Here is a 23,248-nt window from a genome sequence, read left to right on the forward strand (position 1 = left end):
AAGATCTTCAGGCCAAATCATTAGTAACAAACATGAAACAGTACAATGGGGAAAGTAGTTGTTCGACATGTTTTGATTCTGGGCAGACTGTGGGAAAAAACAACCTTCACAGGGTATGGCCTCATACTCCAAACATGAAGTACAGAATGCATAAGTCTATGGTGAAATGTGCTTATGAAGCTACAAAATCAGGCGTGTCGGTATGTATGTAATTCTAAACTCAGTTTTATTAGCAAGTTATAGTTAATGTCCTGCATGTATTAATTTATATAAGGTTGCTTTCCTTTAATCCAATTATTACCTGAGATTAATCAAATTCTAGCACATCCATTGAACAAAAGGAAAATCTGAAAATGGTAAAATGATTAAATTATGTTGCTACTTATATTCTACTTGATGAATTAAAACGGTACGGTGCTACAAGTGAACAAAAAGCAACATCTGTGCTGGCCCAAACTGGCTGTCGCAGGAGCCAATGGGTTAAGACCAAGTGTGCAGTTCAAAATAATATAGCCAACATTTTTTTTTAGTTTTCTTACTCACTCTCACATTTCCTGTACTACAGGTGAAAGGAGTTAAAGGTGCCTCTGTATTTATGCTCTTCAAGGAGTTCAATCTTGTTGAAGGATTTGCACCAGACTGGATGCATGGCGTTTGTCTTGGCTTGATAAAGAATTTGCTTGCATTTTGGCTTAATGGAGAACATAAAAGCAAGGACTTTTACATAGGGAACAAGGTATACATGTACATGTAAGGGTGTTGATTAGGTTTAAGCCTAATCAACACCCTTACAATAAATGGCTTAATGTGGAATTTCACAAGTGTCAGAACAGTTTAATATTCCTATTTGGTTCATCTCACACTATGAGATTCAGCATTCAATTTAGATGTCACATTTAATTGTTAATTGTTACTTGCTTATCGCATGTGACTGTAAAGTTTAAAGGTAAAAACAAAAATAAAAAAGTTAAGACAATCAAATCAATTCTGTTACAGATTGCTGCCCTAGATAAACGTCTGACCTCAATCAGAGTTCCAGATGTGATTTCCTGAAAACCTAGAACACTAGAAGACAGAGCACATTGGAAAGGTAATTAGCAGTTATTCATTGCAATGACTTCACGCCTGAAGTTATAGCATGCATGTCATAGGCCTTAACATTACTATTTACCACGTAAACAATAGTAAGTTGTTTGTAATAATTATTTACATATACCTTTATTTCAGCCACAGAATTCAGGGCTTGGTTGCTGCATTTCTCAGTGCCAGTGCTGATGGGGATCCTACCTCCTCCTTACCTACAACACTACTCTTTGATGGTTACAGCAATGTCACTTCTTGTTAGCGAGAAAATATCTCACAAAGACCTCAGTGATGCAGAAAAGATAATAGACCTGTTCTGCAAGGAACTTGTCACCTTATATGGTAAATATTAATTTTGCATGATGTAATATCGTAGCTACCTCAAAAAAAAAAGGAAATCCTAGGCAATGCCTTTACCTTGTTCTTGTGCATTTCAGACTGCTTTTTCTTAACTATGTTGTTTTTCTTCTCTGATTAGGTGAAAAGGCAATGACTATGAATGCCCACCAGTTGAGCCATTTTGTCTACTTTGTAAGGCTTTATGGTCCTTTGTGGGTGTACTCTTGTTTTGGCTTTGAAAACATGAATGGCTGTTTAACAAGCTTGATCCATGGAAAAAGACACATTGCAGAACAGGTACCTCCAGCCTTAAATTTGTAGTTGTAGTAATAAAAGTAAGAGTTTAAAGGATAGAAATGTTAGTATTCTTTTTAAAGTACATGATCGTATAAAATTGTGTGTTCATTGAACATCTAAAAACATCATATTTTTTCCCTTTTCATAGGTAGCATTTGCACTGTCAGTCTTGAGGAATCTTCCATCTCTTGTCACAAAACTGAATCCCTCACTCAACTCTTCATCAGTGATGAAATTTACAAAGAGGTTGTCATGTGAACATTCCAGGTAAATAAGAGCTGTTGCAGAGGAGGATATTAAGAAATATTTTGTAATTCTATACTGTATCAACACTGTACTTTGGTAAAGCTGATTATGAAAATAATAACACAAGAAAATTAGTCTCCCTTGTTTATACTGCTTAGCCTTTCCCTTGTTTGTACTGATTAGCCTCCTGCCAGTTGGGGTTTTTCAACAAGTTTATATGCGCTTTGCAATATTTGTTTATTTATTTACAGTGTCCACAATAATTAGCACATCAGTGCTTAATACATTGACACTTAAATAAAGTTATTTATTCATTTTATTTTTATAGAATTATTTATTAAAAGTTTTAAGTTGTGCAAATTTTACATGCCATTGATATTGACAATGGTTAAAAAAAATTAGGGCTGCTGTCGATCATAGTAAAAGTGCATTAACATTATTTTGAAGTGAATGAAAAATTATGCTTCTTTTAAGTTTGTGGTGTAAGTCATTTATTTCATTTTGAAAAATGAACATGTACATCCAGAAATTAGTGTCACTTCATTTCCTTTGTCATTGTTTTCTAACAAATTGTATTTTATTATTAAATCACATGTCTAAAGTAGTGTACTGTAACAACTTTGTTGCTGTTAAGTTGGAACAACTGAGGGATATTTGTGTCAAGGTGGAAGTTGCTGGGAAAAATGATGTGTTCATAAGTAGATTCCCAAATCTGGTGGAGAGAAATTAGGTTATCTTACAGACAGAAATCTATGGTTATACATGCAGTGACCAAAAAGAATATGATTTAAAGAAATAAAACATGGCATGTACAAGTACATGTGTTCGTATAATTTTATAAGCTGTGCTGCATCTGGGAGATATAGTTATAAAAATAGTAAAACCTGTTCTGTATTTTTTAATCAGTGACATTTTTTACTGCCCCTCCTGTGATCCCAACTTTCCTGCCCACAATCCCTACTGTCCTGCCTGGGATCCCAACTTTCCAACCAGAGATCCCTACTGTCTTGCCCAGGATCCCAACTGTCCCAGCTGGGATTCATACTGTCCTGCCTTGGATGCCTACTGTCCCACCCGGGATCTCAACTGTCTCACTCGGGATTTCTACTGTCCCGCCTGGAATCCCAATTGCCCCACCCGGGATCCCAATTGTCCCACCCGGGATCTCAATTGTCCCACCCGGGATCCTGGCTATCCCGCTTGGGATCCCAACTTTCTCACGCAGGATCCCGGCTATCCCACCTGGGATCCCAACTTTCCTGCCCAGGATCCCGCCTATCCCCCCTGGGATCCCAGATCAATTTTTACCTGGGCACTGCTGAGTGATGAAAATACTCTGTTTCTCATCCATCTCATGTGCATGTTGTTGTACTCCCTCAGTCTCAGAACTGAGGATGGGCAACACAGGCAGCCTTTCAGCAACGCTTGTGACCAGGTGGTGCTGCTCTTTTCTCAGCAGTCCAAGAGCGGTGCATACCTTATTTCGTTCTTGGACACCCTTTGCAGGTGTTGAAAGTGCCCAAGGACTCATGATGCATTTTTAACTTGTCACACAAGACCTTCATCCACTCTTTGACGTTCAAGCAAACTGTGGGATTGCTACTGCTTTGATATTCATTGCAGCAGTTGTTTAGGTCGACTTCAGTGGCTCTCATCCAGGTGCCTTCAAACGCTCACTGGGCTTTCTTGCGTCTTTCTTGCTCTCTGTGCACTTCTTGTTTGTCGCAGTGCTCCTGCAATTGTCTTTGAATTTGACTTGGCATCGCTGCATTGGTGTCTTCTGGCAACAGTTCGGCAATCTCACTGCTGACCCCTCTCTCAGGAAAGATCTTCTTGCCTTATGTAGTTCCATGTTTCCGCCGATTCTCTTCTTCTCTCTGACGTGTGTGTGCAAGATAGTGGCATTTTGTCTGTCTCAGGGAGCCTGTTGAGGATAGCCCAAGTGCTCTCCTCAAGTTCCAAATCCACTGGTCTTCATCCTAGTTGACTGTATCATCACTGCCAGCGTCAGCTGTTGTGGGTGGCTCCCCCATCCCCTCAAGAGCGTCAGTCCAGACATCTGTGAGAGGCAGCATTTGTAAAGCATCCTTCTCCTCATCTTTGAGAATGCCAGCACCGATTTGCTCTTCCAAGCTGCTGTCGGAGCTTTCTTCTTGATCTGTCGTCAGACACGCTTTTCTCGAGACCCACACAACACAACCCATGGAGTGCTTTCTGAGCCACTCTGCAGCTTTTTTCCTTGGGATAGGCAGACTCTTGAAGACATAGTTCCTTAGCCTACGGTGCATTGCTGCTTGATCTTCTGGCCCGAATTCAAGTTTCTGTTGCACTGTTAAAAGCATCAGGAACGGTTGATGAATGACTTAGCCATTTGATACTTGATGTCACAGGCTGTGTAACCTCCCTGCATTAGGATTTTCCAGTCATCTTTATCTAGTGTGGAAGGATTTGCTTTGTCCACGAAGATTACTTCTGTGAGGTGATTGATCATGGCCCTGTCAAAGACATGCTGTTTAGTGATAGTCACCATGTTGCCATGATGTAGCAGGCCTAGAATTGGTTGAAATAAACTCGTCTTTCCACTATTAGCAGTGCCAATTAGGCAAGGAACTTCATCTTTGTGTCTCTTTTGATTGTGATTCAAGAGCCTCAAGACATCCTCGCAAAATTTTTCAATTTCAGCTTATGTGAGGCTGTTTTCCAAAATTTCTTTGAAATACTTTGGTTCTGGCTGTCTTGTTGGATCATATGGGGAAAATGCTCGCTGTGTAACATGACCAATGTCCTTGTCCGCAATCACATTTTCCAGGAAGTGATGCTCCTTGATTGACAAGCACTTGCCATCATTTACCTCAATCAAATTACAATCTATGCAAAGTGGTCGAGTGACCTCGCATTGCAGGTTGGCTAGGATATTGATGACTTTCTTCATGTCATTTAGAAGTTGTGCCTTGAAAGATTTGTTCCCGCCAAACTATTAACGAATGCCTCCACCTCCCACTTATAGGAATAGGTGCACTTTGCCTTGTCGCATTTCTTGTACACTTTTCCACCATACAAAGCATAGCCAGGCCTTTTCATGGCGATACCAATGTCATTAACAAGCACTGTGAGTTTATTGGGCAATCTTGCCTGTTCTTCGACGATCTCATTCTCTCTTGGAACAGCCAAGCTGTCTAATTGAAAGCTGAACTGATCGATGACCAGTTTTACATCTTGAAGTTTCTTCAAAGCCCAGGAAAGACTGCAATGAAATGAGGGATCGACAAGACAAATTCGGACTATGTTCTCCGTGCTGCATTTGTCGAGATCCACTGAATCAGCATCCCCCACGAAACTTTCAAATTCATCCCAAAAGCAATACTGGTAAGACAAATTCCCTACCTACTCCATAAACGGGTTCTTTTGGTCTTTAAGGACTTAAAACAGCTCTTTCATCGCTCCGGTTTCTTTACCCTCATGACGCATTTTCAAAACCTTCCTCCAAAACTTTGGAAGCACATTTTGCACTGATAATACTACTTTTTCCCAAAACTACCAGGCTCAAGTAGCACAACGCAGTGCTTCTTATTGTCCTGCTGTTTGGTTGACGGCATGGATAACGAGCCCTCTGCATCTTGAACGACAATGTAAGCCTTGAAACGTGTTTTGCTTTTACAGAGAGAAGACTTGTGAATTTCCTGGGAATAATTATACCACACGAAATGCAATCAACAGAAGACATAATTATTTGTTTTAAATGGCCAACTGTGACACGCTATCAGTTCACAGGCGCTTTCCAGTGGGTTTTTTAAATGACTTTTCTTGCAGTGTAATTTTCATATCGATGCCATTTTTTGTCACACTGGTTTGCAATCAACAGCTCTTTCACAGCAAACAATAAAGTAGATTACAAAGCGACTGTGACATGTTAAATCAGCCAATTGTGACATGCCATCATGACATCATTACACACAAATTTTATCATGTCATTTTCCTGAATTTAATTTTGCTCTGATTTGCACTGGTCAGCAATCAACAGGTATTTTACATCAAACAATAAACTCGATTAACAAGCCACAGTGATGGTAAATTCGTGTGAGAGGAATTTAGGAAATGATGTCTACACATGGTCCCGGGAGGTGTTAACAACAACATCAACCAGAACTAATGAGGCAAACAAAAAGAGTTGAGAAAATATCATCTACAGCGGTGTGTTTTCTTCACGTGTCACACAATTATCATGAGTCATGTTAAAAACACAAACAAGAATAAATAAACTGAAACAGTTCTCATTCTTGATGTTGGGGAAGGTAGGAAAGTGACCTAAAAGTGTCACTGGCTTTTGAAGAAAGATGTAACATCTATGTCACTGCAAATGTGGGATGTGGTTCAGTAAAAACAGTTGAAACAGAATATAAAAACCAGACATGAGTAAAATCTTGTGTTTCAAAGGCCAATCAATAAAAGTGCAAAATGTTATGCTTTACTTTTACAGAGAGATATTAAGATTAATCTGAACATTTTTGCAAAATTCGTGAAATCCTTCTTTTCTGCCGTGATTAGAAGAAAGTTTCATCCAACTGCCTCCCAGCACTGGAAATGTCCACCGAAGGTTTTTCCTAATAATGGCGGAAAAGACAGATTTTATGGAATTTGTGGATTTTTTAAATTTAATTTAAATCTTCTCTTTAAACTGTCAGTATAACATAAACAATATAAATAATAGAAATTATTTATATAAAAAAATTCCACGAAATCCATCCTTTCTGCCATTATTAGGAAAAACCTTTGGTGGAAACTTCCAGTGCTGGTTACATTGAGAGCTGTTTTGGCAATTTGATCATTACCTGACTTTTTTACAGAATTTTAAATTTCTTCCCTTTCGGACTACTCATGAAGCACCATAAAAAAACAAAATTTAAAGGAAAATATCGCCAAAAGTACATCACTTGAGATCCCAAAACTACCCTCCACTTAAAGAGCTATGTCTCACCTGTAAAAACATGCAATAAAATTTTGGGGCAGTTAAAACTGTAAAATGTTAGAAGAAGAAGTTTAAGCTGTGCTTTTGTCAACAAAGACCGTTGTCCTAATTAGCATAATAACGTAAAAATAACGATCCACAGAGAAAATAATGATATTCCACTTACCTCGCAACATGTCGACAACTGGATGTTCCACGATGCCTCATGTTATATTTTCAGTATGTTTCAGCCACATTTTTGGTGATTAGTGTACAAAATCACTCTCAGACATCACCACGGTTAAGCAGATTTCAACTCTCCGAAGCCTGCTTCATAACATCTATCGATATTACTTGTCTTCCATCTCATAAGCCACCATTTACAAGAAGTTTAACAATTTGCTGAGATCCTAACTGACCCAGAAGTCTGTTAGCAGTCTTTAAAATTCTTTTAATTGAGGATTCTCATCAAGAACTTGTTTAAGCTCAGTTCTGTTTTGATCTGTTGTGAACCCGCCATTCTTCCACAGATTGTGTTACATTTGAAAAATGCATGTTCCAATGGGTAGGGGTAGGGTGGTGACATTAAAGGCATTTTACGCATTTCTGTGGCTAAACTAGTAACTGGCTTTCCCAGAATAATTTGAACATGAGCTTCTGCTTGCAGCCATTTTGTAGGTTATTTTTGCAGGCTAGATGGAGGGGGTCGTGTATTAAAAAAAAAATGATAGACAGTATCAGGTCAAAAGATTATGATCTGTGTATCTTGATCAGCTTTATCAGTTTATCAGTGAGGTCCCATTAGGGGTTTTCAGGATACTGGATATTTGGGTAAAAAATTAATAGGATGCAAGAAATTTAGGGGAAAAATTAACGGGGTATAGCATGTTTAGATCAGATAAAGCAGGACAACAGACTGATGAATAAGTGTGCAGGAAGTAATGGTAAGCAACATTTTATTGAAACTCCTTACATTTTCTTAGCCGTTTCACTTTTGCATCAGAAAAGAAAATGCTCAGAAAATTACTGAAGGGCAGTTAAGGACAGTGCCTTCTTTTTTGTGGGCACATGGTCTGTGCATTACATAAGGCATGGTTTAAATGCCAGGCATGTGCTTGGGTTGTAACGAGTGACGTAATTAACTACCTTACGAAGCGTGCGACTTAAAAAAAATTCCTACTGTGGCCAAAACAAATTTTGTACTAAAACCAGGATTACCAGAAAAGCAGCATATCGCTAAGCACTAACTGTGAATGGCTTCCAGCTGAAAAACTAGCTTTTATCGTATCCATAGAAAATATCACACTGAAATTTCATGGTATATGGCATAATGCGCACACAAAACAACTGCGAGAGACATCAATGTTTAACTTACTTGGGAAGTAACAGGAAAAAATGTAACAGACACCGACAAAGTTTTCGAAAGGATGAAACAACTCATTTAACTTTTGAATCAAAGGATACCTATGGCCAAACTCATGGATTAAGTAATCTAGAGATGAAACATCTTGGTGAACTTGCAATTATTGGTCAATTTTTAATGGCTGTTATAACAAGCTGGGTTCATACCATGCAAGGTCACTCTTATCTCACTTGGTGTAGGCTTTGTACATGTTACAAAGACATACGTCCAGAATAGCTAGTGTGGCAAAATGGTAGGTGAACATGGTGTGGTATAGGCAAAGGACTCTTGGGTCATAGTGGACTCTAACCCTGCCCCCCCCCCCCCACCCCACCCCCTCCCCAACCCAGACCTTCATGTTGATGTTTACCTGCTGAGATTACTGGGAAAATTTGCCTGTATTCAAGATTCTTTTTTCATTCTCATACGAGCTTACAGACCTTTCTCACTGTATTTCACTCAATGCTATAGGTAAAGGTTTCTGGACAGCACTTGCTTTTTAATGTGGAACTGCTAGTCTTTAATTTATTGCATGTAAAATACATCAAAATAGGTAGCCTCTTTTGCAAGCATTTTCAGTGTTGATAAAAAATCTGTCGACCCATGAATATGTGCTTCAATGAGCTCAGAGGGATTCTTTCCTTTGTTATCATTCTTTTCAATCAGGAAGCAAAAGTGTGAACATAAGACGGCATAAAAATCATTAAACTTATCAAAGTCAAGTATTTGAGAATTTCTTTTCACAGTTATGTGCATTTCACATCCCACCTTTAGTTCAGATCAATGTACTAAAATAAACAAGACAAGTATAGAGAACACAACTTTAATCTAAACTTAACTCAACATGAAAAACTTAGGAAAAAATGCATAACTTAACTTAGCTTAACTTTTGCATTTTGGTAATAACATTCCTGTCATTATATGTAATAGAAATGTTTTCTTGGAACAATAGTTGTTCTGCAATATTTTCGGTCTCAACGGACTGATGGTCAAAGTCACCAAGAGTAGCTTTCAAGACTTCATCGAAAATGGTCAGTGTTTTCTTTTTACATTGACATACAGTTTTGTGGGACAATTAGAGGCTCTCATCATATGAGAACAGTAGTTGCATTTAACTACAATGGATTCTAGTTGAATAATGCACTTGTTACAATGACAACAGGTTTTGTACCTTAGAACTTCTTCAACTGTGCTAATCATTGGGACATGAATGGTATGTTCGTTTTCCAGTTCAGTAGGATTGTTTTCATTGAATTGAAGGGAACACAGATCAGCTTGAAAGCTTTGCTTGATGGCGGTGTTCATGGTGGAAGACAACTTCTTGGAATTATTCCAGTAACTGGTCGATAATGATGTGAATCGATACACAGTCTATCTGCACCTGAGAAATTTGCTCATTCCATAAATCTAACATCATAGTTCCTGTGTTATCCAGAAGCGTCACCTCTGAAACTTTGTTTATACCCCTCGACTGTTGTGTGACAATGCTCTTAGGAGGAGAGACTTTTACGACTTTTGCACAGACGGTGATGTTATCCTCTTTGGAAGCATCGTCCGTCAAGAGGTCACCAAGCCGTGTTACAGGTTGATCTGCGTCATCACAATATTGGAATGTGTACTCCATTTCATCTGGTTTGGTGAGCAAAGTCTTGTCGTTGATCACTATTTTAGTCTTGTCCGCCGATTTCGTGTAACGTGTTATCTTTATGGGTGCTCTTTTTGTTTCCTGCTCGTCTAGGACTTTTCATTTTGCCTTCAAGTAACAAAGTGCTGGTTGGGTTGTGGAGGTGTCTGTTTGCAAGGTTAAAGTTGGATGATCTATGGTGTTCTTCTTGTTTCACTTGAGCGGGGAGACATTATGAACATAAACAATTAGAACCGGACCTTCAGGACTTTTTGGAAGGGGAGTTATCGTTCCAGTGCTCGTAGGCGATGGTCTTGCAAGCGGTTGACCAGCAGCGCTTTGAACGCTGGTTGAAGACAACTGCAGAGGCGGTTGACCACTAACACTTACATTAGTTACACCCATGGCCATCTGTTCGTACGTGTTGATGGACATAGAAGCAAGACCTCATCAATACGCGATCACTATGAGAATAGACACGCAGGCAGGATTCCGGATGACCTTCGCAATTGTTTTAGCGTGTTGAAAAAATGCCACAACAAGTTTGATTGTCTCATTAATGAGATGTTACTCATTAAACAATTACGACCGTGTTTAAATGTACAATCAGACTCAGTTCGCACTAAGGTCTTTGTCTAACTTATGCAAATGAGTAACTCTGAACTGTTAGTTACTCTTGAAATCGCATATTTAATTAGTTTCCCTTGACAATGGCGCCAAGATGTCGCCGATACGTCGGATTTGTCTATCGTTAGTTTTTGCCTGTATATGTTTATCTAAATCATTGTTGATTAGATTTCTGAATCGATTTTTTTATAAACAATGCAAGTAAGCTTCTGTGTGAGTTGAAAATAAAATACTGCATTCCCTTTTCATCATGTCAAATGACATGGTATTGAGTGTATCTATTTGTAAGAAGTTTTACCTTTCTTGTTTAACGAGGTGTTCATCAATTGTGTGCTCGTCTTGACTGCTTGTTCTCTGTCATTAAGTAACAGTCTCTTTGCCTCGTGTATTTCTTCAAATTGTTTCTCGTCTTCGATCAGTTTCCATTTACCTGTGTTCAGTTTAAACACTGCAGATGATTCCCAAAATGGAATGACAGGTTTTTCTGAGTTGCATTGGCCTCTATGACCAGCTGCCTTTGAACATTTCCTACTTTGTTTGCACACTTCTGTTGCACCGCTGGGAGCCGCCTTCTTGGATTCTATGCCATATAATGTGGTGGTCATTCGAGCATTTCTCTACATGTTATTTTGTGCTTTTAGAAGGCTTAATTCGGTCAGGTGACTAAAAGAAAGATTAATTTTCGATTTTGGCTTTGGAAAAAGACTACAGCATGGTTAGTTAAGATGTTTTGGGAGTTTGAGTTCAACATTGGAAAATTTGTGGAGTTTGTTTTACCGCACTTGTAACTTGAAACCTCACAGGGGTAACCTAAGTTAAATACAAGGATATTGGAAAGGCTAACCCTCCCCTCCCTCAATAATGAAGATCTGCACAACTCTGAGATCAGTGTAAATCGAAATATCTTGGAAAAGGGGTCACAAAATTATGTTATTTTCAAATGATCAAAGTGAAACTGAATTACAAACTGGATTTTATCTACTCTTGGATAATTTGTTTAGCATTTAATACGTTGAAGTCTTTCTTAACTAGTAAACTGGAATTTATATTCCCAGTACAATAGTGACTAATCTTCCGACCCATCAACACGTGCTAACTGGTCACATGACACCAAGCATAGCAATGGAAAGAAATGTGTCGGCAACGAGCCAGTGTGGTTTGGAAAATTGAAATCACCGAATACTAGAAGGTTGGCTAGCCAGTTCTTGAATACTGAGCTAGAAAGTTCCCAAAATATACAAGAAATGACTCATCTGTACCAGGTGGTTTGTAGAAAACGCAGAAGAGAACACGCATGTTAGGGTTAGGATGAATTTCAGGAGCAATCATCTCAGCTTCAACTTCCAAGTCTGTCCCATGTGTACAAGTAATATGATCTCTTACAGCTATGAGAACTCCATTGCCTCACCGGTTGCTTCTATCCTTCCGGTACATATTGTATCTCTCGAGTTGAAGCTCACAATCCAGATAGTTATGATCTAGCCAAGTCTCTGTCATGGCAACAATATCAGAAGAATCTGTAAGCAGCAAAGCATGTAAGTCAGAAACCTTTTCCGTATACTTCTAGCATTCAAAACCAGAACATTTGGGAAATAGACCCTTTGCAGCTAACGATCATGTGCTTGGATACTGCACAGCAATGCCATGCTGGAGAGCAAGCTCCTTGATAAGCAAACAACTCGAGAGAGTTTGAGCGTGACTTCTAAAAGAGAAGAATAGTGTAATGTCCATTGATCCCAGATATTTTAGCATTTAAAAGTAATTCTTGAATAGATCTTTGTGTTATTTTTTGCTTTTTGAACCCAAGTGGAACGTTTCTTTGGCGTGACATTTACTCGCCCACCAAGTGGAAATGGGCTCCGAGCAACATGGCAACTTCGCAAAATCAAGAAGTTTTCTTGTCCAGTTCAGCACAGTCTCCAAGACAAAGGATGCAAAACTGAGAACTGCTTGGCTAGTAAAAATATGGAGGGATGAAGGACCGTATTTTTAGGTAGGAGTAACAAATCAAATTTCACCAATTTGATTTACATGTAGTTCATCCCAAGTTATAAGTTGATGATCTTAATCAAATAAGAAGACTTCTGATTTTCAGTTATGGAACATTTTATATTTTTGACATAAGCTCTAAGGCTTACTTAATTACCCTCAAGACTGACTGTTCAAACCGGTGAACTCAGCTATTTGGGCTTTAATTTTAGGAATATTTAAAGTCACACTTTCAGATTGCATCTACAAAACAAACTAAACTACCTGTTTTACTGTTTTTGGCTATGATGTTACTTACAGATCCCATAGAGATTGCTGACTCTTTCAACTCTCATTTTAGCCCAGATGCTTGTTAAGGGTGAATCTATACTAGCCATTTTTTGTGTTGCTTATGCTTGTATGATTGAACGCTGTTTATTCTGAATAATGGTACAAATATTCTGTTTATGTCCTGTTTTCATGAAACAGGAAGTTATAACGCTGGTAAGCAAAATTGTTTGAAATGAACCATTATTTTCACATGTTCTATTATACTCATATTTACTATCAAACTCAGAAAAGCGTAAACACTTAAAATAATTCAGGATTGTTGATTGTGTAGTGAGTGACCAATCACAATCAATTTCAGTACACATGAACAAACCTCAAAACCACAAACAAACTACCACTGCTGTTTGCAGGTTAGTTTTATCACATCTGATTGGCTCTTTCCTTGCAAGACAATAACATAGCAGAAACAGGTTTGGTGTTCATGCTTTTCTAAGTTTTACAGTATTTAAGACAGGATCGTTTTAGAAAAAGTTATACAGTGTATTGATGATTACTCTATAAATAAAGATTTAGTTTATTTGTCTTGCTTATTTTTTCATTTATTTTAATTATTGTTTTTAGATAACTAGTACCAGAGTTTGTGGGAGGCATTTTTGGGAGAAAGACTACAAACATGCTAACAATGTAGGGAGTTCCATGCCCAGATGGTGCCATGCCCACAGTATTTTGCTGGTCAGACAAGGGAAGACAAGGGAGAAAAGTTATATGTCACATGGAAAGGTAATCTTTTTTTGTTCAATCATCTTACCCCTAGAGACTACAGAAATGCATAAAATTGAGGCTTGCTCCCTCTTCAAACTAAGATGAACACCGGTCTGATGGATAACAAGGCAGTAAACGTTGCTGATAATCAAATTTTATCCTGCATCGTACAATTGCTATTTCAGCAAAAATTAAGAGGCCCTGCACCTAAGAAATGACCAATGATTTCCGGCTAAAAAATAAAATCCGCCGATTTTTATCTCCCAAGTAGAGGTTACCAAATACTATTTAAAAATGAATTTCTTTTGTTTCAGTTTCGCTTTAAACCAAAAATATCAAGCTGCAAACTTTTTCCGTCTGATAGCAGCAAAATCAGGCCGAAAATAAGCCCCCGCAAAAAACTGTTCGGAAATTACTATCGCAACGCAAAATAATGAGAAAACTACAGTGTTGAAGAAAAAGACCTTTTAATGTAATATCATTCAATAAACATCAAAAAACTGCCGAAGCGATTAAAAAATAAAGTTTCAAATATTGCATACTAAATTAGATGGAGCGTTGGAGCTGATTTTAAAATAATTATTTCTCAAAAGTTCAACGCTGTTGAAAGCAATCACAGTGATGAATCAGACATTGGAGGGATATACATCACGTTTCTGGAAAAAACATTTTTCAGCCAAAGTATATTGACCTTGTACAAAGTGTTCAAAGTTACCATGTTTACTGTTATCTTGCTACTTCGGCGAAACACTTCTCTTTTGCCAATACAGCTGTGGATTAGCATGTTAAATGCCACTTTAAACCTTGCTAGGCATTCAAAGACCATCCTAAGTAGAAGGACGTAGAATTAAAAGAGAAAGGAAGATGAAGAATACGCAGAAAAAGAAAATAACTTGAAATTACCATCTGCTAACGAAAGGTGAATGTGGAAAATGTCGTCGCGTGACAGTGGCCATTGACGTCACTTGTATAAATGGCGGCGGAATCCAAACGAATGCACAAATAGGAAAACAATTTTTCTCGCCCAGAAAACGTTTAGTGGAACAATGTTATGTTATTTTTCACAAATGATGGTCACTCAAAAATAAAAACTTCCCCAACCGCCACACCGTTTTGGCCACAGTGTGATCTGAGTTATGGGGTCACGACTGGATCCCTAGCCGCTGACTGCCCGAAGGACATTGCAGACTCACGTTCTTGCGACTTGACGTAACAAATGACATCAATTACAAACAAATTTTTTTACATCATTGTTACTCCAGTCACAGCTTTATTCCAGTTATAAGAGCAACACAACACTGAAGGGGTTAATCGAAATTACCCCACATGGTGCAGTTTCACTTATTTCCTCATTACACACAGGATCAATTTCAGACAAGGAAATAAGTAGATGTAGCGGAATTCTAGATTTACTGGAACGTGGTGATTCCGTAATGGCCGACAAAGGTTTTAATATAGATGACTTACTTAAGGAAAAGGGGGTTGGGCTTAAAATTCCCCCTTTCCTTCAGAGTCAGGCACAATATTTGCTCAAGATGTTCATGAAACAAAACCAAGAGACTGGGTCAAGTAATGGTAATGTAAAGACGTGCGTTACTGCCACCCGCCAATCTTTCTGCTGTTTTTGGTAAATGGCCATTTTTTTCAATCAGTTTTTGAGCAAAGGAAAAACCATACCCTCAGACTCTTCCCATGAATCATCTGTTTTGAAAGTGAATGACATCGCAGTAAATTTTCCAATTAAAGCAATTGGAAAGAAGAAGCCTGAAAAAAAATCAGGGCTTCAACGGGATTCGAACCCGTGACCTCCGATACCGAGGCGATGCTCTACTAACTGAGCTATGAAGCCACACATTGGGAGCGAGGCCACCTAATTGAGTTCATATCTTCCCGTGAGGAGTGAAATGATGTGAAGTTTATGTGAAATAATTCATATATGAACTGCGGTTGTAGATTAAAGTGAAGAATGATCATCGCAGTAACTTTTTCCAATTTAAGCAATTGGAAAGAAGCCTGAAAAAAATCAGGGCTTCAACGGGATTTGAACCCGTGACCTCCGCAATACCGGTGCAATGCTCTACCAACTGAGCTATGAAGCCACACATTGGGAGCGAGGCCACTTAATTGAGTTCATATCTTCCCATGAGGAGTGAAATGATGTGAAGTTTATATGAAATAATTCATATATGAACTGCAGTTGTAGATTAAAGTGAAGAATGATCATCGCAGTAACTTTTTCCAATTTAAGCAATTGGAAAGAAGCCTGAAAAAAATCAGGGCTTCAACGGGATTCGAACCCATGACCTCCGCAATACCGGTGCAATGCTCTACCAACTGAGCTATGAAGCCACACATTGGGAGCGAGGCCACCTAATTGAGTTCATATCTTCCCGTGAGGAGTGAAATGATGTGAAGTTTATGTGAAATAATTCATATATGAACTGCGGTTGTAGATTAAAGTGAAGAATGATCATCGCAGTAACTTTTTCCAATTTAAGCAATTGGAAAGAAGCCTGAAAAAAATCAGGGCTTCAACGGGATTTGAACCCGTGACCTCCGCAATACCGGTGCAATGCTCTACCAACTGAGCTATGAAGCCACACATTGGGAGCGAGGCCACTTAATTGAGTTCATATCTTCCCATGAGGAGTGAAATGATGTGAAGTTTATATGAAATAATTCATATATGAACTGCGGTTGTAGATTAAAGTGAAGAATGATCATCGCAGTAACTTTTTCCAATTTAAGCAATTGGAAAGAAGCCTGAAAAAAATCAGGGCTTCAACGGGATTCGAACCCATGACCTCCGCAATACCGGTGCAATGCTCTACCAACTGAGCTATGAAGCCACACATTGGGAGCGAGGCCACTTAATTGAGTTCATATCTTCCCGTGAGCAGTGAAATGATGTGAAGTTTATATGAAATAATTCATATATGAACTGTGGTTGTAGATGAAAGTGAAGAATGATCATCGGAGTAAATTTTCCAATTTAAGCAATTGGAAAGAAGAAGCCTGAAAAAAAATCAGGGCTTCAACGGGATTCGAACCCGTGACCTCGTTTCACTCCTCATGAGGCATATGGGTATGAGAAACTGATTTGCTATGGTTTGAAGCGTATATCCTTTCATATTTTTAAAGGACTCTTGGCTGAGCAAGACGATGAAAACAGCCAGGACTGTGTGCCACTCAGTGTCTCGTCTCAAATATAAACATTGTCGACCTTGGCTGTTTATGCTCACTGTTTTACTGGAAATGTTTTACAGAACAGCTCACAAGGACACTGGGAAGTCAAAATCGTTTCTATAGCAGCAGAAGGAACGTAGGTAATGGTGAGTTGCTGTTTCCTGTTTTAAACCGTTGACTTCCAAAGAATAACCTTGTGATTTGCATAAAATTGAACTCGCTTACATGCCGTAACATTTTATTTTACTGACAGAGAACATTTTAATTCCCAGAGCTATAACTTTTCAGGTGAAATAAACAATAACCAAGGTTTCCTAACATGTAGATATTTTGACCAAATGATATATACCAGAGGCCATTTATACTGGTCAAAGTTGGCCTTTATTTGTTCCTTGCCAAGAGACATAAATGGAAGCTGTACAAATACCCTTCGTTACAAAGCTACAAACAAAACTTCAAGAAACTTATTATACAATTTTAAAGTAGAAGAATGAAATAATATTTGTGCCAAGTTTTGTTTTCATAGGATTGTTTTTACGCCCCCGCTGTTTTCATAAAGAAGCGTGAAATTCTGAACATTTTAATCCACAAAAACCGCCATTATATGCAAATTTTGAACTTTCTTAAATTTTGGCTGTAAAATAAATTGTTGGAACTTTAAACTATTTTCCATGAATAAGTTAACCCAAAGGTATGTTTTGGGGAAATAAAAGAAAAATTGATTTTTCGTGACTGTCTTCCAATTCTCGACACTCAGAAAATCACTGTTAAGTTTTGTCACATACCTTATGTCTCTTGCTTGTGTTCTTCCTCATCCTGATCATTTGATACTTTGGCATCTGACCTTTTTGTAAAATGCACATAGAATACTTTGTGGTCTGGAATTTGGCACCTCTTCTTACAAGAAGGTTCATGTTTGCAATAATCTTGTTCTAAGAGCACGATGGATTCGGATAAACACAGCTCCAGTAAACAACATCCAAGTTTTTATTCTAACATGGCTGCTGAGTCCTGGTACAATGCGCATGTCTGTACTCTGTACTAATACGAAATACCGCTGATCATTACAACTTTTCCCTTACAAAAAGAAAAAAAAGAAGCAAATAAAAACAGAAAAGTGTGCTTTGATACCAAAATGAGTAACACTGTGTAATATCAAAAGGACAAAAACTTCATGCACAGTTCATGTTTCCTCTAATTTCAACTTGTAAGAAATGTAGTGGCTTCACAGTTTCTGTAAATGTCCCTAATGTTTCATTAAGTTTCAAAAAGAAACGTGTTCATTGTCACATGACATAATCCTTGAAATGTAGAGGCCTTCTCACAGTCCTTCCACTTGCTGTCTTGTGAGGCTCTGAGATTTTGTCCTCCAATGAATGAATTTCCTCTTGCTCTTGAGATGTTGTGGTGGGCTCTTCAAAAAATGGGACTGCTTGATCAGCTGTTTCCTTGGAAGGTGAACTTCCATTTGTTCTCACGGTTGGAGACTCATGATGAGGTGAGATGTCTGTTGCTGATGGATCGCTTTCCGATGATTTCATTAATGCTCTTCTATTTCTGCAGTATTCTCTTCCTTCATCAGTTCAAATCCTATAAGATCTTGGTGTTCCTGCATGTTCTGTTACAACGCCTGGTTACCAATGGCTTGCCATTTGTACTCTGATCCGGTGACCTTTCTCTAACGTGGGGAGGTGTTTGGCATGCTGATCAAAATAGTGTTTCTGTTTTTCTTGTTTGAGCCTCAGTTTCTCCTTAACTTTGTGTGGATCAAGGATATTAGGCTGCAATTGTGCGTCGGCAGTGGGAATGATTGACCTTAGTTGTCGGCTCATGAGCAGTTGCGCAGGTGAACCAACATCAATTGGTGTGTTCCTGTATTCAAGTAGTCCCAGATAAGGATCGCGGCGATCTTGCTTTGCTTTGGTTAGTATATTTTTCATTGTTTGAACTTCTTTCTCAACAAGACCATTTGCCTGGGGGTACAGTGGACTGACAGTAGTGTGTTTGAATTCCCACTGTTTATCAAACAGTGAAAAGTCCTTAGAGGCGTACTGGGGACCATTGTCGCTGATTACTTCAGATGGTATTCCATGTCTGGCAAACATGGATTTGGTGTAGGTGATGACTGTGGTACTTTTGGTGTCTGGTAGTTTGGCTACTTCAAAATATCTTGAGTGATAGTCAACAACGATCAGGTATTCAGATGTGTAAAATGGGGTTGACAGGCCTGCACGACTCTCAAGCATGTGTTTTAGCCTTTTATAGTTTGGCTCTCACAAGTATATCTTTGAGCGAACGCCCTCTTTTGTATGAAACAAGGGGCAGATCCTTGTAGATTTCGCTCAGTAATGGTTGTTGTTCTATTAAATGCCATTTTTTCATTAGGATTTGTTTTAGGTTTGGCACTGATGGTTGATATTGTGTGACAAAAGGCAGAGGGCTAGTTTCCTCTCTTCAAAGTTCACTTCAGAGAGGGTTGCTTGAATAAGATTCTCTGGGTAACCCCTCTCAATAAGGTGTGACTTGAAGGTTTTGATTTTCTCTTCAAATATTTTCTTAGAAGAGTTCGTTCTGAGAAGTCTTAAAGCCTCTCCTTTGATGAAACCTTTTTTAACTCCCGGTGGGTGGGATGAAGTAAAGTGTATATATTGGAACGTTTCAGTAGGCTTGAAGTGGGTACGCACATCAAGAACTGAGTCTTTTTTGAATCTTTCGCCTTTAGAAATGTTCGTATCCAGGAATGTCGTTTCCGTTTCAGAAACCTCAGCCGTGAATTTTATTGTCGGGTGGTGGTTGTTTGCTTGTTCAATGAACTGTAATATTTCATCCCTGTTTATAGTCCAGAGTGAAAATATGTCATCTATATATTGTTTCCAGACGAGCGGTTGAAATGCGCTTTGGCTTAGGATTTCTGTTTCTACCTTACTCATGAAGATGTTAGCAAATGCTACTGCCATTTTTGTGCCCATGGCTGTGCCATGTATTTGGAGGTAGTTTTTTTCCAGCGAACTGGAATGAGTTTTCCTATAGAATTAGCCTGTATTCAGATTTGTCCCATGTAAACAAGTCTGTGGCAACTATTTCCCAGGGCTTGCTTGGTCTGTGAGAAGGGGTCATTGGTTCTTTCGTGTTTTGCCGTTGATGCTGTAAGCAAATGGTGCAGCTTGATATCATGTCGCTGATTTGAGAATTCATTCCTGGCCAATACAGTACATCTCTTGCTTGTCGTTTGGATTTTTCGATCCTCATGTGGCCTTGATGTATCCTTTGCAGCATTTCTTTTCTCATAGAGGACGGGACTATTATTCTGTCATTCTTGAGAACACCCTCGACTTCAGAAAGCTGATCTCTTACATTCCAGTAGATTTGAATATTTGCTGGTGTTTGAGACTTTGTTTCTGGCCATCCCAACTTGAATGTTTCTTTCAGTTCTTTCAGTGATGGGTCATCCACTGTGGCTTCTTTGATTTCTTCTAGTTTGGGCTTTGAGACTGGTAGGTTAGAAGTTACCAAGTGGACATGTAGTGCAATTTCAACTTCCATGCTGCCATATGCTGTTTCAGGAAGTGGTGCTCTGGAGAGCATGTCAGGAAACACTAACTCCTTTCCTGGCTTGTATTCCAACGTGTAATCATATTTCTGCATTCTGAGTAGGATTCTTTGTAGTCTTGGTGGCGCTGATGCCAGTGCTTTTTTAACAATGGCCTCAAGTGGCTTGTGATCTGACTCAATAGTAACTCTCTTTCCATAGGTGTATTGGTTGAAACGTTCTAAGCTGAATTGAACAGCCAAGAGTTCCTTCTCTATTTGAGCATATCTTGATTCTGCATCAGTGAGGGATCTTGAAGCATAGGCAACAGGACGTCGGTCTTGTAGCAGCACCCCTCCTAGGCCGGTTGGGGAGGCATCACAGCTGATAGTAACTGGCTTCTGTACATCAAAGAATCTCAGGACTGGCCCTCCATCTTTGGTTAGGATGCTTTTGATTTCTTGAAGTGCTTTATCTTGTTCATGTGACCACTGAAATTCAATGTCCTTTCGTAGTAGAACTCTGAAAGGTTCAGTGATGGTTGCCCGATTTGGGGTGAACTTGCCCAGATAATTGACTGTTCCAAGGAGTCTTTCTACTCCCTTCTTATCAGTTGGTGCAGGCATGTCATTGATGGCACGTACCTTTTCATCATCAGGTTTGACTCCTTCTTACGTGAGTTTGTGACCAATGTAGGTGACTTCTTTGGCTTTGAAGACACACTTTTCTTTGTTTAGTGTTAGGTTAATCTTGTCACATCGTTCAAGGACTGCTTGTAGACGATGGTCATGTTTTACTTCTGTTTCTGCTTGTACTATGATGTCATCGATGTCGGTTTCAACTCCTTCCAAGTCGCCAAAGTGTTGACTCATCCGCTTTTGGAAGACTTCTTGGGGAGACGTGATTCTGAATGGAGTGACCTAATAGCAGTACCGCCCAAACGGTGTATTGAAGGTAGTTAGAAGTTGACTTTCTTCATCAAGAGGTATCTGCCAGTATCCTTGGTTTGCGTCTAGCTTGGTGAACCATTTTGCATTTGCCATGGGTGTAGTGATGTCTTCAATGCTGGGTAGCTGAAAATGTTCCCGCTTTATTGCTTTATTGAGGTGCCTTGGATCTAAACAGATCCGCAGACTACCACTAGGCTTTTCAACAATGGCCATAGAGTTGACCCAATCTGTGGGTTCTTCTACCTTGCGAACAACTCCTCACTTTTCCGTGTCATCTAATTCTTCTTTCACTCTGTCACGAAGGGCTGCTGGGATGGTTCTTGGCAGGTTTATGACAGGTGTCACAGTAGGGTCTACTTCAATGTGGTAAGGTTTCTCCATACGTCCCAACCCAGTGAATACCTGTGCATATTTCTGCAGTACTTCTTCTCTCAGTTCCTCAGACGACTTCGTAACTTCCTCACCTTGGTCTGGTTCCGTTTGCTTTTCTTCTGTCTTAGCCATCATAACTACTTTGATTAAACCCAGATCATGAGATGAGATGAGTCCCAATAATCCTGGTTGATTTGTTTCCACTATATGGAAAGTCAGCTCATGTTCTACATCTGTCTTGGATTTCACTGGCAGTTTAGCAGTGCCAAGTACTGTTAGCTTGTCTTCAGAGTAACTGACTAGATTATGGTTGCAGGTATTTATCTGTGGATTACTTCCAACTATCTTCTTTAGATCTTTGAGTGGCATGATGTTGACTTGAGAGCCGGTGTCTATCTTGAGTCTTGTGATATGTCCTTTCACTGGCAACATCACAAAGCACTCCTCATTCTGGATTTGAACTTCTGTAGTGCCAGCTCCTACAAATAGGGTTGAGTCAAGATCGTGTTCTTCTCCTTGTTGCTCTACGCCCAGTCAATGGACTTTTTTTTGTGATCTGCACACACTCTGGAAGTGATTTCGTTTCTGACAATTGTTACATGTTTTGCCATATGCAGGACACTCCCTTGAGCCATATCTGGTTCCACAGTTCCAGCAATCGAACGTCTTGCTCAGAGGTCTTTTTTCTTAATTGTCTGCGGATGTTTTCTTGCAGGTTGACTTGTTCTTCTCTTTTCCAATTCCATGCACTGATGAGTCGCTGTCCAGTTCTTTCATTTGCATTTCCGTTGCCTCTGCAGATCATACCACATCTAATGCTTTCTCTAGAGTAAGGTCTGGCACCCTGAGTAATCGTTCTCTTGTTTTTGTGTTGTTTACACCAAGTACAATTCGGTCCTTGATGAGAGAGTTCTTCAATGTTCCAAATTCACATGTTTCACAAAGCTTTCTTAATATCGTTACGTACTGATCGACACTTTCGCTGCTTTCTTGGGCTCTTGAAAAGAATTTGTATCTTTCGTAGCTTACATTTTTCTTCAGTTCACAATGTTCCTCAAATTTCAACAGTACCTTTTCGATTTTCTTGTCATCACCTTCTTCATCCCAGGTTGGTGTGTTGAAGACATCAATAGCATCGTTGCCGATGACTGTCAGAAGTGTTGCTACTCTGGTTGAACTGTCCTTCGAGCTTATTCCGGTCACAATTTCGTAATTTGTGTATTTCTGTTTGAACTTCTTCCAGTTGGCAGAGATGTTTCCCCCACTTAAGTTGAGAGGTTCTGGAGGTGGAAGGCCCAACTGCATAGCCATTTCATGTGTATTTTCTTTGTCTTCAACTGGTAATTGCTGTATTTCTTCGGTGTTTTCTTCTCCCTTGGCACAATGGGATTCAACTAATCCTGTGACATGAACTACGATCGCAAATGTTGACTGCACTGAAATACGGTCTGTATTTTATCCAAAAATTCGCTGGATCGGTGGCTGAATTTCTGTTTCGTACTTTACTTCTGACACCATGTAATAATCTTGTTCTAAGAGCACGATGGATTCAGATAAACACAGCTCCAGTAAACAACATCCAAGTTTTCATTCCAACATGGCTGCCGAGTCCCGGTACAATGCGCAC

The 23,248-nt window shown here is 39.2% G+C and overlaps 2 non-coding genes and 3 pseudogenes across 3 annotated transcripts in view; 1 reads left to right on the forward strand and 4 right to left on the reverse strand.

The window, feature by feature from the left end:
* Positions 1-1,857, forward strand: part of LOC110039906 (uncharacterized) — a 5,044-nt pseudogene extending 3,187 nt beyond the window's left edge. The window contains exons 2-6 of the transcript XR_016208143.1: positions 1-200; positions 566-736; positions 997-1,090; positions 1,228-1,425; positions 1,562-1,857. The exon at positions 1-200 is cut by the window's left edge and continues 63 nt beyond it. The product of XR_016208143.1 is annotated as an uncharacterized LOC110039906 (transcript). The remainder of the gene's footprint in view (positions 201-565; positions 737-996; positions 1,091-1,227; positions 1,426-1,561) is intronic.
* Positions 1,858-3,803: 1,946 nt separating this feature from the next.
* LOC149111104 (uncharacterized) lies at positions 3,804-5,433 on the reverse strand (annotated as a pseudogene).
* A 10,177-nt stretch (positions 5,434-15,610) lies between these two features.
* Positions 15,611-15,683, reverse strand: Trnat-ggu (transfer RNA threonine (anticodon GGU)). The gene has a single exon. It is a non-coding gene; the product is annotated as a tRNA-Thr (tRNA).
* Positions 15,684-16,110: 427 nt separating this feature from the next.
* Positions 16,111-16,183, reverse strand: Trnat-ggu (transfer RNA threonine (anticodon GGU)). The gene has a single exon. It is a non-coding gene; the product is annotated as a tRNA-Thr (tRNA).
* Positions 16,184-19,029: 2,846 nt separating this feature from the next.
* On the reverse strand, positions 19,030-19,739 carry LOC149111107 (uncharacterized; annotated as a pseudogene).
* Between the last annotated feature and the right edge of the window lie 3,509 nt (positions 19,740-23,248).

The sequence above is a fragment of the Orbicella faveolata genome, unplaced genomic scaffold, assembly GCF_042242905.1.
Source record: "Orbicella faveolata isolate gen_17 unplaced genomic scaffold, um_ofav_v1 contig_24, whole genome shotgun sequence".
Taxonomy (NCBI): domain Eukaryota; kingdom Metazoa; phylum Cnidaria; class Anthozoa; order Scleractinia; family Merulinidae; genus Orbicella; species Orbicella faveolata.